Source organism: Meles meles, chromosome 1, assembly GCF_922984935.1.
Source record: "Meles meles chromosome 1, mMelMel3.1 paternal haplotype, whole genome shotgun sequence".
NCBI classification, from domain to species: domain Eukaryota; kingdom Metazoa; phylum Chordata; class Mammalia; order Carnivora; family Mustelidae; genus Meles; species Meles meles.
The window spans coordinates 186,447,488-186,462,095 of record NC_060066.1 but is presented as its reverse complement, the minus strand read 5'-3'; the positions used below and the strand labels follow the sequence as shown (position 1 = coordinate 186,462,095).

The window sequence follows — 14,608 nt, the reverse complement described above, 5'->3', positions numbered from 1 at the left end:
GAGGGTGAAGAACAGGTGGACCAAAAAGCGATCGAAAAGACACATGGGTCTGACGTGTGTGGCGGAGGAGAGGGGTCGAGGATGATGCTAAGCTGAGCAGGCAGCTAGATGGGCGGCGGTGGCACAGACAGAGACAAGGAAGAGGGGAGGAAGCGCCTGGCAGGGAAGCAGCAAGAGAGCCCGTGAGCTCTGAGACGCCCCACGGGGACCAGCATGGCTGATGGGAGGGCAGGAAGCCCTGGGACTGGAGGGGACGGACTGGCGAGGGCGCTGGTTCTAAATAGCCTAAGACTGCCCCCTCGAGGCTACTTGGAAACTTCAAAGTTATGTTTTGGTTGTCAGTAATCCTGGGGTGATATTGGCATCAGGGCGAAAGGAGCAAGGAATCTAGATGTCTTGCACTGTCCCAGGTAAGGAAGAATAATTCCTTTTCTTTTCCTTTTTTTTTTTTTAAAGTAGGCTCCCTGCCCAGCATAGAGCCCAAGGGGCTTGGGGCTTGAACTCATGACCCTGAGATCAAGACCTGAGCTGAGATTAAGAGTTGGACACTTAACTGACTGAGCTACCCAGGCGCCCTAAGGAAGAATTATTCTTAATCCTCTCAGATTTTCAAATGCCCTGAGAAACATTCATGTAGCAGAGAAAAATCTTAAGAACTTAACTCCATTTTACATATAAATCCAAAGACTTATAGGGGCTCCAGGGGGACTCAGCTGGTTAAGTGGCCAACTCTTGGTTTTGGCTCAGGTCATGAACTCAGAGTCCTGGGATCAAGCCCTGCATTGGGTTCCACAGCCCGTGGGGAGTCTGCTTAAAGATTCCTTCTCCCTCTCTGTGTGCCCCATGACCCCCCCACCCCACTCTAAAATAAATTTAAAAAAAAATTTTTTTAAGATTTTATTTATCCATTCAAGAGAGTGAGCAAGTGGGAGAGCACAAGAGGGAGAAGGGTGGGGGGGAAGGTGAGGGAGAAGCGGACTCCCCACTGAGCAGCAAGCCCGATGCAGGACTCGATCCTAGGACCTTGGGACCACGACCCCAGCTGAAGGCAGATGCTTAACTGACTGAGCCACCCAGGTGCCCAATAAATAAATAAATCTTAAAAAAAGAAAAACCTTTATTTTTTGCATTGAATTTTTCCAGAAACAGACCTACCACATAAACTGAGGAAACATTTAATTATTTTCTTTTTTTCTTAAAGATTTTATTTATTTATTTGACAGAGAAAGGTCACAAGTAGGCAGAGAAGCGGGTAGAGAGAGGGGGAAGCAGGCTCCCCGCTGAGCAGAGAGTCTGATGCAGGACTCGATTCCAGGACCCCGGGATCATGACCTGAGCCAAAAGCAGAGGTTTAACCCACTAAGCCACCCAGGCGCCCCTAATTTTTTTATTTTGTTCAGAATTTTACCAAGAGATTTTCAGTTTCAGAAAATCATATACTGTGATCCTGCCCACAGAATACCCCTATAGCTGTCCATCCTGCTCACCAGGGCTCTAGGCAGAAGTGCACGTTTAAAATATTTCACATGGGGCGCCTGGGTGGCTCAGTCGTTAAGCATCTGCCTTCAGCTCAGGTCATGATCCCAGCATCCTGGGATCGAGCCCCACATCAGGCTCCCTGCTCAGCGGGAAGCCTGTCTCTTCCTCTTGCGCTCCCCCTGCCTGTGTTCCCTTTCTCACTGTCTCTGTCAAATGAATAAATAAAACCTCAAAAATAAATAAATAAATATTTCATGTTTAGTTGTGCCCAAGCATTTAACATACTATTTTATTATAACTCACTTTCCTTTCATTTTTTATATTATAATCGTAACATAACACTATTTTCTAAAAACTGTGTGTTGGAAAGACCTAAGAGCTGGGACTTTCATTTTCACTGAGTAAAGAATCAGGTCTAAGAAGCAGACACTGGGCTAAGACATTAAGAAGCCACAAAGGGTTGAGCTCTGGGTCCCTGCAACACCTCAGAGGTCGGGCGGGAGGAGACCGAGGCACAGCAGCCACGGAGGATCTGAGTGCTGGCCGAAGTGGACTGCAGTGATACCCGGTGGAGCCACTCAGATCTCCTTCAAGACCAGCCCCCTCACTCTCTCACCTCCCAGGAGCCTGAGACGCTACCAGGCCCGGGAGAAGCTGCATCCCAGGAAATGTCCTCGGCGGAAGGGAGCCGCTCACCCCTCCTGGAAATCAACCAGAATTCATGACCTGGGGAGGGGGGTTTCAGAGGCCTGACCCCCAGGCCTCAATTTAGAACAAGTCAGAAGGGCTATCAAAGCGCCAGTGTCCCCCTGGGACCAGCCGAGGCTTCAGTGTGACTGCACGGTGGCTCCATTTCCCTCTCTGCCCAATCTGCTCCCCTCGTTCCCCTGCAAGAGTGGTCCCTGAGATCCCTCCCTGATAAGCTTTCCATGTGCAATCCTCCAGGAGTCTGTTTCCCACAAAGTCTGACCTAAATTATAGCCAAAAACTGAAGGAAAAAAAAAATCAAGTAGCGGTAACGCGAGTGTGTTTTTCAGAAATAGAGCAATAGAAGCCAAAATAAACATCTGACAGAAATGAATGTTGCCTTTGGGAGGCAGAAAAATTACGATACTGGGAGGGAGCAGAAGAACATCGCGTTATGACAAACTTCACAACGATTTTCTTTAAACTGTGTGCAATGATGATGTCGATAAACATTTTTTAAAAGGCTAAATTTAAACCAAAAAAAAGGGTTATGGGTAAAAATGATCATTAAGAATGTTAAGAAAATAGGAAACATACAACACCTGTGAATAGCAGCTACCTCAAAGAGATGCGGGGGGTGGGGGAAGGGGAGGCAGTAAGGAGAAAAAAATGTCAGCTTTCAATTTAAAGCCCTACAGAGGAGCGCTTGGGTGGCTCAGTGGGTTAAAGCCTCTGTCTTTGGCTCAGGTCATGATCCCAGGGTCCTGGGATCGAGCCCCGCATCAGGCTCTCTGCTCAGCACGGAGCCTGCTTCCCTCTCTCTCGGCCTACCTCTCTGCCTACATGTGATCTCTGTCTGTTAAATAAATAAGTAAAATCTTTTAAAAAAAAATAATAAAGCCCTACAGATAGTCACACTTCAAAGTGGGGAAAGTTGGCAGCTGACTCCTTAAGCAAGCGGCCGAAGTTACCGTCACAAATACTAGGAGTGACATCTTTACGCACGTCCTTACGTGATGCACTAGTGAGATGTTCCGGAGAGAGAACTTCTCTGGGAAGTACCAGGCAAACACTGAGAAATGGTCTTAAAAACGGGCCTGTTCTCTTCAAAGTCATCGAGATCAAGAAAGACACCGGGGGCACCTGGGTGGCTCAGTGGGTTAAAGCCTCTGCATTCAGCTCAGGTCATGATCGCGGGGTCCTGGGATCGAGCCCTGCATTGGGCTCTCTGCTCCGCGGGGAGCCTGCTTCCTCCTCTCTCTCTGCCTAGTTGTGATTTCTCTCTGTCAAATAAAATATTAAAAAAAAAAAAAAAAGACACCGAGACCCTGCTCCAAACAGAGGGAGACTAGAGTCCGGACCCTGCCGTGCAGCGTGAGTCCTCGGCAGAGAAGGACAACCGCTATGGTTACTAGAAAGGATGGTACCGGGGAAGGGGACGAAATCTGAGCATGGACTGAAGACGAGGAAACAGTGCACGGATGCTCGATTTCCTGATTTTGATGGTCACGCTGTGATCACGTAAGGGAACATTCTTGTTCTTAGAAAATATACTCAACTATTTAGGGGTCAAGAGGCATGATGTCTTCAACTTCCTCTCAACTGGCAGAGTAGGGGGGAAGTATATTATCTGTGTGTATAAATTAAATGGAAAGAGGAGGCAAAAATAAATTAATGAGTGGATAAAGGCTATATGAGTTCCCTGTACTATTCTTACAGAATTCTTATTCCACTTATCTGTAAGCCTACAAATATATCAAAACAAAACTATTAAAAAAAAGTACAATTTATGAGTTTCAACTGCCTATTCTTTCTAATGGTCCTAAGCCTTTATAGAACTTCAAAACTGTGTGCTCAGGCTCATGTGATGAGATGCTGGGGTCCCGGATGCCTCAGAAGGGCTCAGATAAAAAGTGCTAAAATCTCCGATTCCAGGCAGCCTCCTCCCCAGCCTGCTTGGCCTCCAGCGTCTTGCCCACAGTCCCGCTCACCTGCTGTCATGGGGACAACGTCCGAACGCAGCAGCATCTGGATGCGGCCGGCTGGCTTGTTCCCAGTCTTGATGTCCATGTACACCTGAGGGTTTGAGCGGGCCTTTTTTGCCTTAGGCTTCCCCTGGGCGCAGAAGAAATGGTTAGGTTGGAGAGCACCCCGCCTCCCCAAGCCGGAGAGTGAGTCTTCCGCATCCACACCAAGAAACCAGGAGCGGGGAGCAGGCCGCAGCCAGGTGCTCTCAGGGAAGGTCTGGGGCCGCAGAAGGGGAGGTGGAAGGCAGCTGCCAGCTGGACGCCCAGTGATAGGGACCCCCCCCACACACATTGCTGCACCCTGGCCCAGGGTCACAGAACCCCACCTCCCTGGCCTGCAGTTCACCCTCTTCACACCCGCAAATCCCAGTTCAGGGGCGCCTGAGTGACTCAGCCGGTTAAGCATCTGCCTCCGGCTCAGGTCATGGTCCCAGGGTCCTGGGATCGAGCCCTAGGTGGGGCTCCCTGATCATTGGGGAGCCTGCTTCTCTCTCTCCCTCTGTCGCTCTCTCTACTGCTCCCCCTGCGTATAGTCTCTCTCTCCGTGTCAAATAAATAAATAAAATCTTTAAAAAAAAACAAAATGAAAAACAACCCTAGTTCAAGCCCACCCCCCTTACTCGAGTCACAGGGATCCATGACCTCCCTCCATGCCGCTCTATAGGTCCTAGCCTGGCTGCAGCGGAAGCAGAAAGGGCTGCGCTGGGCTGGGGCCCCGAGCACCCAGGAGACAGCGAGGAAGGCGGGCCTTGCCTTGAGCTCCGAGTGCACCGGGATGACTCACTGAGAAATACAGCAGCCAGTACAAACCCTACCGTTGTTTACTAGACCTTGGTCTCTGAGCTATCTGTGGTGTGATGAAGAGGTCGATATAAATGTGTTGAGCTTGCAGGCCAAGTACTGGAACTGTGAAATCAGGCCCCTGAGGACCTGGCCCAGCGGGGGAGCGCTGGCCTCGGGGGTGCGGGAGGCGCAGAGCCCCAGCCCCACACAGCCTCCATTCCCATTGCGGGTCCACAACCACTTTGGAGCTGCGACATGTTGGGCAAGTTATTGGCTCTCCCTGGGCTCAGTTTTGTCACCTTGAGTTGGAGACAGTAGTAGTGCTTACCTCCAAGGGTTATCATCAGGATTCAATATCGGTAAAGCACTTAGAACAGTGCCTGGTACAGAGCAAGCAACAATTCAACATCTATTATATAAATACTGTCAAACTAATGCCCTAAGTGCCAGGACTGGGGGTGCCCGAGGGGCCCAGAGCCCATGGAAGCCCAGGAGGGACCTTATCTCACTCCACTGGAGGAGTCAGAAAAGTTTCCTGGCAAAGGTAGCGACTGAGCTCAGTGATGAAAGGTGAGTAGGAGTGAGCGAGATAAAAGTCGGTTGGAAAGGGAACTTCCAGGCCAAGGAACTGCTTATGTGAAAACACAGAGATTTCTAAGGCCCTACAAACTCTGTCCTAGAATGCCAAATGGGCAAACAGCATGGAGACGTGAGTGGGGTCCAAACATGGAGGGTCCTTCTGGGCCCCTGAAGGAGCCCGGACTCAGTGCTGCAGAAGAGGAGTCCTCAGACGGCTTGGGGAGAGCCAGGAAAGCTCCCTCTGGCTGCTCAGGACAGGAGCAAGCCGACCTGGGGCGGGGACACCAAGCTAGGGAACAGTTGTCACTATTCTTAGGAGCGATGAGAGAGGCTGAGCCAAGCCCCCGCGACGGGAACGAGCAGGAGAGAAGATGTGAGCAGATGCAGAGGGAACGTTAGCAGGGTATATGGCAACACAGCAGGAGTGGACGATGGTGAGGGGCCAGAGAGGGCACAGAAGTCCCTGGTTTGGGCAGCTGCGGGAGACACCAGAATTCACTCGGATCGGGGACTCAGGATGGTCAGGCCGGAAGGAGAAAGGAAATCCATTTAGCACACACTATGCTGATCTTTGGCGACTGGGAGAGAGGAAATCCACTCAGGACAGGCTCTGTTGATTTATGGTGACTGGGAGACATGCAGGCAGAAACACGTGAAACTCAGGAGAGAGGTCAAGGCTAGCCCTGGACATCAGGAAACCAGCAGCATGCTGAGTGGCTGCGATAAGCCCAGGCACAGGCCACAGTGGCCGAAACTGCAGGGACAGTGTGCAGAGAGGAGCCGAGGGCTAAGCGAGGAGCTCCCACAAACACCACTGCTCCGAGGGTGGAGAGATGAGGGGGAGCTCGCTTATTTACTCCCAGAAGCAAGGGTTGCGATGGGGTATGGAGATGCAGGAGAAAGCATTGAGGCAGGAAGCGCCTGGCCCCTGGTACCTTCTGAGGGGCTGGGGCCTCTCTGGAATCAGGCCAGGAACAGGAAGACAGCGAGCTGGTGCCAGAGGCTTCAGTGAGGCTGCGAGAAAGGTCAGGAGGACGGCGGGTGCTGGTTCTTTCCTCCCGGTTCTTTCTCAGCTCAGACCCCCTCCTAGTTCGAGCAGTCACAAGCCGGTACCCAAGCACGCACAGCAACTTCTCACCCAGAGCCCTGCATGGAGGAGAAAGCCCAGCTTCTCCTCTCAGCTCACCCAGCGCCACCCACCTCAGAAGTGCCCTGGGTGGAAAGTGCCATGCCTGGGCAGGCGCATGCCTTCCATCTCACCTTCCATCTCACCTTAGGCTCCCCCTCTGGGAGGCTCCGACCCTTCTTCCTCTTTATTCTCTTTGAGAGTCTTCCCAGAAAACTTCTTCAGGCATCATCACTGCCCACACTGAAAGGAAAGAATCAAACAAATGCTCAGAAGTTCCAGCTGCTGGCCCACAGCTCACTAGCTGTACCCAGTTCCTCGCTATTCTGTCAGCAAGGTGGACGCCCTGGGGGGCTCTCACGCAGAGGCAGATGAGAGAACCAAAGCAGGACTGAGCCGAGCCAAAAGGGAAGTCCCAGCTGCTGTCAAGGCTGGAAGGGCACAGTCTGTGTCTACGTCCCGGAGCAAGACTTGCATGGGGACAATGGCTCTAGCTTTGCAGAGAGTCTCAGCCTCTGTTTCAACGGAGCTGCCCTTCCCCGCCATACACCTCTCTACCCGTGGACACATGCCACCGCGGCAGCAAGGGAGACAGGGATAAAAAGGCAGCAGAGGGGGCATCTGGGTGGCTCAGGCGTTAAGCATCTGCCTTCAGCTCAGGTCATGATGCCAGGGTCCTGGGATCAAGCCCCACATCAGGCTCCCTGCTCAGCGGGAAGCCTGCTTCTCCTTCTCCCACTCCCCTGCTTGTGTTCCCTCTCTCACTGTGTTTCTCTCTAATAAATAAAAATCTTAAAAAAAAGAAAAAAGGCAGCAGAGGCCAAAGTTGAAGACATGATGAGCAATCTGCAGTTGCCCCCACTCCCCTGGTTGGGATGAGCCTTCCTTAATCCTCACCAGGTTGGCTAAATGGACACGAACTGTCCGCCCAGAGAGTTCAATTCATTTTGAAAAGACTGCAATACAACTCAGCTGCTTAAACCTTGTTTTTTTTTTTATTATTTTTATTATTTTTAAAAAAAGGATGCCTGGGTGGCTCAGTCATTAAGCGTTTGCCTTCAACTCAGGTCATGGTCCCAGGGTCCTAGGATCGAGGCCCACATCGGGCTCCCTGCTTGGCAGGAAGCCTGCTTCTCCCTCTCCCATTCCCACTGTTTGTGTTCCCTCTCTCGCTGTCTCTCTCTGTCAAATAAATAAATAAAATCTTAAAAAAAAAAAAAAGATTCCATTTACTTCTAAGAAGTCTGAGACTTGCTCATGATTAATTCTGTGCTGGGAGCCCACACTCCCCCAACGGCAAGCTAAGCAAAAAGCTAAACCATCCCTGAGCCACCACACACTTCTTTTTTTTCAACACCAACAGGAAGTACTGTGCTGGCATCTTCGGATCTGAGCTCAGAACTTGGAAATTATAAGGGTAAATGCAGTTACCGTGTATTGAGTCCACTCTAAAAAATCAAGATCAGAGGTGCCTGGGTGGCTCAAGATCAGGGGTGCCTTTGCCTCAGGTCATGATCTTGGGACCCTGGGATCAAGCCCTGCATGGGGTTCCCAGCTCAGTGGGAGTCTGCTTCTCTTTCTCCCTGGCCCCCAACTAGTTCTCTCTCTCTCCAATAAATAAAATCTTTATTAAAAAAAAAAAATCAAGATCAGCACTAAATGGGAGACAAAACAGTATTGCTGGCTGGTGGGGGCCATGTCTGATGAAAGAGTAACAGAGAACATGGAACGATGTATAGGAATATTTTATTATCCAAGAATAACTGATACTAGGAAAAGGTTAAGTAGACAGATTTTTTAAAAAGGTTTGTGGGGCACCTGGGTGGCTCAGTTATTAAACGTCTGCCTTCGGCTCAGGTCATAATCCCAGGGTCCTGGGATAGAGCCCCACGTTGGGCTCCCTGCTCAGCAGGGAGCCTGCTTCTCTTCTCCCTCTACCTGCCACTCTGCCTACTTGTGCTCTCTCTGTCAAATAAATAAATAAAATCTTTAAAAATAAAAAGGTTTGTTTTAATGAAAACTAAAAAAAAAAGATTTCTTAATTTAATGAGATAAGTCATAATTAGAGCTATCCTCTTACTCTTAGAAACACAGATGAATCAAGTACTAATTTCACTTCTAGAAATTAAGAAAAAATTGAACAATAGCATGACATATCCTTATTTCATATTCAGTCATGAAGACTGATCATAAGTAAAATAAAAGATTGATCACGAAGATAAAAAGGGGAGGGTGCAAACATTTAAGAGTTTTGTTGTAGGCAAAATAATGATGCCCTCAAAGATGTCCATAGCCCATTCCCCAGAACCTATGAATACACAGAATTACATGGCGAGACGGAAGTTAAGCTTGCAGACGGAATTCAGGTTGCTAGTCTGCTGACCTTAAAATAAGGATATTTTCTGGATTATTCAGACGCACCCAGGGTAATCACAGGGGGGCTCGAAAGGTGCAGAGGGAGGAGAATTAATTTCAGAGCGATGCAGTGTGATAAAGACTCACCTGGCCACTGCTGGCTTGAAGACAGAAGGAACCAAGAGCCAAGGAATGAGGTCAATCTCTACAAGTTGGAAAATGCAAAAAAAGAGACTCTCCCAAGAGCATCCACAAGAAATGGAGCCCTGCTCACTCTGTGAGACCCACTCTGGACTTCTGACTTCTAGAACTGTAAGATAATGCATTTGTGCTGTTTGTTTTGTTTTTAGGATTTTATTTAATTATCTGACAGAAAGGTGAACACAAGCAGGGCGTGGGAGAGGGAGAAGCAGGCTCCGCGCTGAGCAGGGAGCCCAATGTAGGTCTCGATCCCAGAACCCTGGGGTCATAACCTGAGCTGAAGGCAGATGCTTAACCAACTGAGCCACCCACGTTCCTCCATTTATGGTGTTTTTAAAGCCACTAAATTGGTGGTAATTTTTTACAGCAGCAGTAGGAATTTAAATCATTTTCTCCTAAAGCACTCAGCCTATCACAATCCTTGCAGGTTTTTTTTGGTTTAACTTTATGAGACAGCCACTTTTCAAGGGTTCAAAAGAGTCTCCACTCTGTTGACCAGAGCCGACCACAGCCGTTTTCCATGATCTTTTTCACACGCTTCGCGGAACCCCGCCTCTGGCACTGGCTTCACAGTTTACCCTGCAAGCCATTTACCCCATTTACCCGGTACATCGCCCTAGACTGGAGGCCAGCAAACTTTCCATCAAGAGCTAGACGGTAAATATTTTTTGTGGGTCATACACAGTCTCTGCTGCATATTCTTATCCCGATCCACAACCCATTAAACATATAAAAACGACTTAGCTCACAGGCCATACAAAAACAGGCTGCAGGCTGGATGTGGGCTGTTGTCCGAAGTTTGCTGACCCTCAACGCAGATGCAAATATGTCAGGGAGAGATTGGCCAACATGGACGGTTGGCATTTATGCGAATGTTCAATGGAAAGGATTGGTGAATAATTCATTTTGTAAGTAGCCAGTTCCCAGTGACACCCTTCCCATAATGACAACTTTTGCTTTGTAGATAACTTTGAAACTGTGGAAACGGGAAACACGGTAGGCGCCTGAGGGTCTCCTGTATCCTCAGAGAGTATCCCAGAAGGGCTTCATCAGAAAGCAGAGATTCTCAGCCAGAGCAGGCTGTCGGCTGCTGTGAGCACCCTGCTAAGAGAACATGAGTTCATGCTCACAGTCCCACTCTTCCTGTGGCTTGCACTGAAATAAAACCTCAGTAGCACAAGCACAGGGGAAAAAAAGACACATTTTCCTTTTCTACCTACTCACCACCGAGGTTAGATGCATTTAACAAACAGCGCACACTAACTGCTCGTTAGAGCTGGTGATGTAAGAATGTGTGTTCAGGTTAGGGGAGCAGAATACACACAGGAGCCAGCAGCGGCAACACCAGGCCCCAGAAGGCTTGGGGCTCTGCAGGGTCTGTCTTCCATATTCTGCCTACGTGAGGGGAACTATGAGCCCAGCCTGGTGGACCTTCCTTCATCCAGAACGTCCAGTCCCTCAGCAATGGTCCCCACCAAACCAGGGATCTGGGGGTTAAATGTCCCCCAAAATTTCATGTCCACCCAAATCTCACAACGTGGTCCTAGTTAGAAACAGGGTCTTTGCAGACATAATTAGTCTAGGTGAGTTCATACTGAATTAAGATGGGCTCTAAGTGCCATGACTGGTACCCTTCTAAGTAGAGGAGACACAGACGCATGCAGAGAATGAGGCCCCGTGAGGACAGGGGCAAAGACAGGGCTCATGTGGTTATAAGCCAAAGAACGCCAAAGACTGCCAGGAGCCGCCAGAAGCTAGGGAGGGCAGGATTCTTCCCTAGAGCCTTTAGAGGGAGCACAGAACTGCCAGCACCTTAATGGAGGACTTCTAGCCTGCAGAGGCAGAAGAGCTAGGACAGTAAATTTCTGTTGTGTGCAGCCACCGTGCCTGCTGCTCCCCCTGCTTGTGCTCTCTCTCTCTCTCGGACAAATAAATAGTCTTTATTTTTTTGTTTTAAAGATTTTATTTGACACAGAGAGAGTAAGAGAGCAGGGGGCTGGGGCAGAGGGAGAGGGAGAAGCAGGCTCCCACGGAGCAGGGAGTCCCATGCAGGGGCTCAATTCCAGGACGCTGAGATCATGACCTGAGCCCAAGGCAGACGCTTAACCAACTGAGCCACCCAGGCACCCCATAAACAATAAAATTTAAAAAGATAAAGAAATCTGGGGCGCCTGGGCGGATCAATCGTTAAGCGTCTGCCTTCAGCTCAGGTCATGGTCCCAGCGTCCTGGGATCAAGCCCTACATCGGGCTGCTTGCTCCGAGGGAAGCCTGCTTCTCCCTCTTTCACTCCCCCTGCTTGTGTTCCCTCTCTCGCTGTGCCTGTCTCTCTGACAAATAAAGAAATAAAATCTTTTAAAAAAAAAAGATAAATCTAATTTTTAGATGTTTCCAGAAATTTTAAAATAATTTTAAGTAAACATGGCTAAACAGGGAAGTGAATTTTTAACTTAGTACCATCTAATTCTATCACTACAGAATTTAAGCCTTAAGGTACTTTCCAGGCATTTTAACAACTTTTGTTTATAAGACTTACAGAACATAGATCAAGCTGTTTATCAGTTATTCACTCCATCTGTGGCTCTGTTGGTTAAGCATCTGCCTTCAACTTGGGTCATGATCCCAGGATCCTGTGATCGAGCCTCCCGTCGGGTTCCCTGCTTGGCAGGGAGCTTGCTTCTCCTCTTCCCTCTGCCATTCTCCCTGCTTGTCCTCTCTGGCTCTCTCTATCTCTCTGTCAAATAAATAAATAAAATCTTTTTAAAAAATTATTCACTCCAACTGAGCACCAAATGAGTACAGAGTGCCGACCTCACTACTGAGTTAGGTGACTACTTGTGAAGGAGCCTAGTGCTTGTCCTGAGGAAAAGGTTACGTTGGCCGGTAGACAGCGAGAGCAACAGGAGTTACTAATTTATAGAATTCAGGGATGGTACAGCACTCAAAAAACGACTCTTACTGTTTTATTTAAGAAACGAAGCCTTAGGGGTGCCTGGGTGGCTCAGTAGGTTAAAGCTTCTGCCTTCAGCTCAGGTCATGATCTCAGGGTCCTGGGATCAAGCCCCGCATTGGGTTCTCTGCTCAGCAGGGAGTCTGCTTCCCCCCACTCTCTCTGTCTGCCTCTCTGCCTACTTGTGATTTCTGTCTGTCAAATAAATAAATAAAATCTTTAAAAAAAAAACAAACGAAGCTTCAGACAGTTCAAGTATCACACCCAGAGTTAGTGGCACAGCTGGGTGTAAAACTCCTATCTTAGAGAATAACAACCAAGGATCACACAGAAACGTGCACAGTAACTGTGATACCATTTTAAGGGAAACCCCCCAGGGTGAGCAGAGGCCAGAGCCCTCACTGTTGCAGCTCAGTGTCCCTGCTGCCCTTTGCTATTTAAAAGCACAGCTGACAACAAAGGAGGTCTCATCAGCAGGTGCGGTGGGGTATAGCTACCTAGCAGGTGGCATGAAACAACACCCAGACCTTTCAAGATTTTTCTAAAACTATCTTCCTACTGAATCCTACCACACAGTGTGTATATTAAATGATCAGAAATCAAAGGCCCCAAATGGCTCCAATGTGGAGAAAGCCTTTCCTCAAATCCAACAAACTGTCAATCTCTGTGAATTTCAGCCCAGAGCCACACCACCACCCTGGCCCTGCTGTCCTCAGAACATTCCTCTTCCATCACCAAGTTCACAGTCATGTTGACCCAGAGAGACATCCTCCTGAATTTTGTTACATACCAACCATACACAGAACGTACATGACTGAAAGTTTTTTCTGAAGTTCTTTTTCTGATGTTAGGAATCTGAAAATGAGACACTGAAAGGTCTCACCTATTTCACCAGAAGAAACTAAGTATCTGCGGTGTCTCCAAAAGGAACAGAAGCAGCATGAAGAACTCTGCCCTCCACCTCCTCTGCCAGCCCACCTGCAAAGACCAAGTGCCTTCTGAACCAATGCCCTCCACACTCCTGGTACAAGCTGCGGCAACACTGTTAGCAAGAAAGCAGCGGGGAGGGGAAAGAGAGTCCCTAGTCTTTTGGGTATACAATATGACGTGTGAGGAACACTCCTCCCCATCCCCTTTCAGATCTACATCTCGCCTCTGGTTACTCCAATACCTTCACTGCTTCCAGTTTGACTCTCTTTTCTATACAGTCACTAGAATGAATCCAAGAAAGTGCAAATCGGATCACATCACTATCCTCTTTAATATTCTCCACAAGCTCATTAATGCCCACCGGACAGAATCCAAATTCCTTAGCATGGCATATAAGACCCTCCTCACTTGAGCCCTGCCCACCTATCTGTCCTTCTTTCTCCCTTGCTCCCTCAACGCAAACCATTTGCCCCCAAATGTTAAGACTACTTCACCCCTTCAGGGTCTTGCTGCTCTCCGTTCAGGCAACAGCCTTACTCCAGATCTTTCAAACCCAGCTCTGGCCTCTGTGCCTTGGGGTAGTTTGCCCTCCCCTATCCAGATGGAGTGCTCATTCCCCGAAACCCTCAGCTCGACATCAACACTGTCCCTCAACCGCTGGCATCGTGGTGCTCACCAGCCCCTGCAGTAAAGATGTTTTCCATAATTCCCCACCTACTCTGTGAGTTCCTTCTTCTAAGGGGCCAGGACTGCGGAGTTTACGGATTGAATGGGCATGAGAGTTTGGAATGCGGTCCGAGGTCACGATAACAGATCTCACCAACTCTCCCGAGACCAGGGTCAGAGGGGAACGGGTTCTGGGCAGCGCTGGGCTCAGCAAAGGTCGCGGGCGCTGCTCACAAGCTGGGGGAGCAGAGCCACAAGAAACCCGCTTGGTTCGCCTCAGTAGAGTCCCCACACCGCCTCAAAAACGAACAGCTCGGTCTGGGTGGCAGCCATCTTGCTCCCAGGATCTTCCGCCGGAAGCTGTAGCTAGGCCCTGCCCCCAGACCCGCCCCCGCGCTGGCTGCCCAGGGCGCCGTGCTCCCGTCGAGGGGCAGGTGGATCTTGGTGGGGCGGGGGCACTCAGAGGGTAACGGAGAGCGCAGATACATAGCCACATTAACCGCGGAAGTCAGAAAATATTAGACTCTACTTCAGACCCGGCCTGTATCTTATTTCTACATATTTTAATGCTGGTGTGATTAATGTAATTAACAATGTTATATTTGTTTCTGGTGTACAATATAGTCATTCAGAGAATCCATATACTGCTATGTGCTCAAGAGAAATGTAATCTTAATCCCCATCACCTGTTTTACCCAACACCCCCCCCCCCCCCAAACCTCCTTTGTGGTAAACTTGTTCTCTGTATTTAAGAGTCTGGGGGCTTGGGCGGGGGGGTTGTTTTAAGAGTTAAGAGTCTGTTTTTTGGTTTGTCTTTTTCTTTGTT

General features: G+C 49.1%; 1 long non-coding RNA gene across 3 annotated transcripts; it reads right to left on the bottom strand.

Annotated features, from left to right (window-relative positions):
* Positions 1-1,642: 1,642 nt before the first annotated feature.
* LOC123925830 lies at positions 1,643-14,105 on the bottom strand. Of its 3 annotated transcripts, XR_006815091.1 has the most exons (5): positions 13,937-14,105; positions 11,773-11,970; positions 6,828-6,924; positions 6,491-6,641; positions 1,643-4,281 (listed from the first exon to the last, which is right to left on the bottom strand). It is a non-coding gene; the product is annotated as an uncharacterized LOC123925830 (long non-coding RNA). The 3 variants fall into 3 exon arrangements; XR_006815089.1 differs by having other exon boundaries at positions 1,643-6,641; XR_006815090.1 differs by lacking the exon at positions 11,773-11,970 and having other exon boundaries at positions 1,643-6,641.
* Between the last annotated feature and the right edge of the window lie 503 nt (positions 14,106-14,608).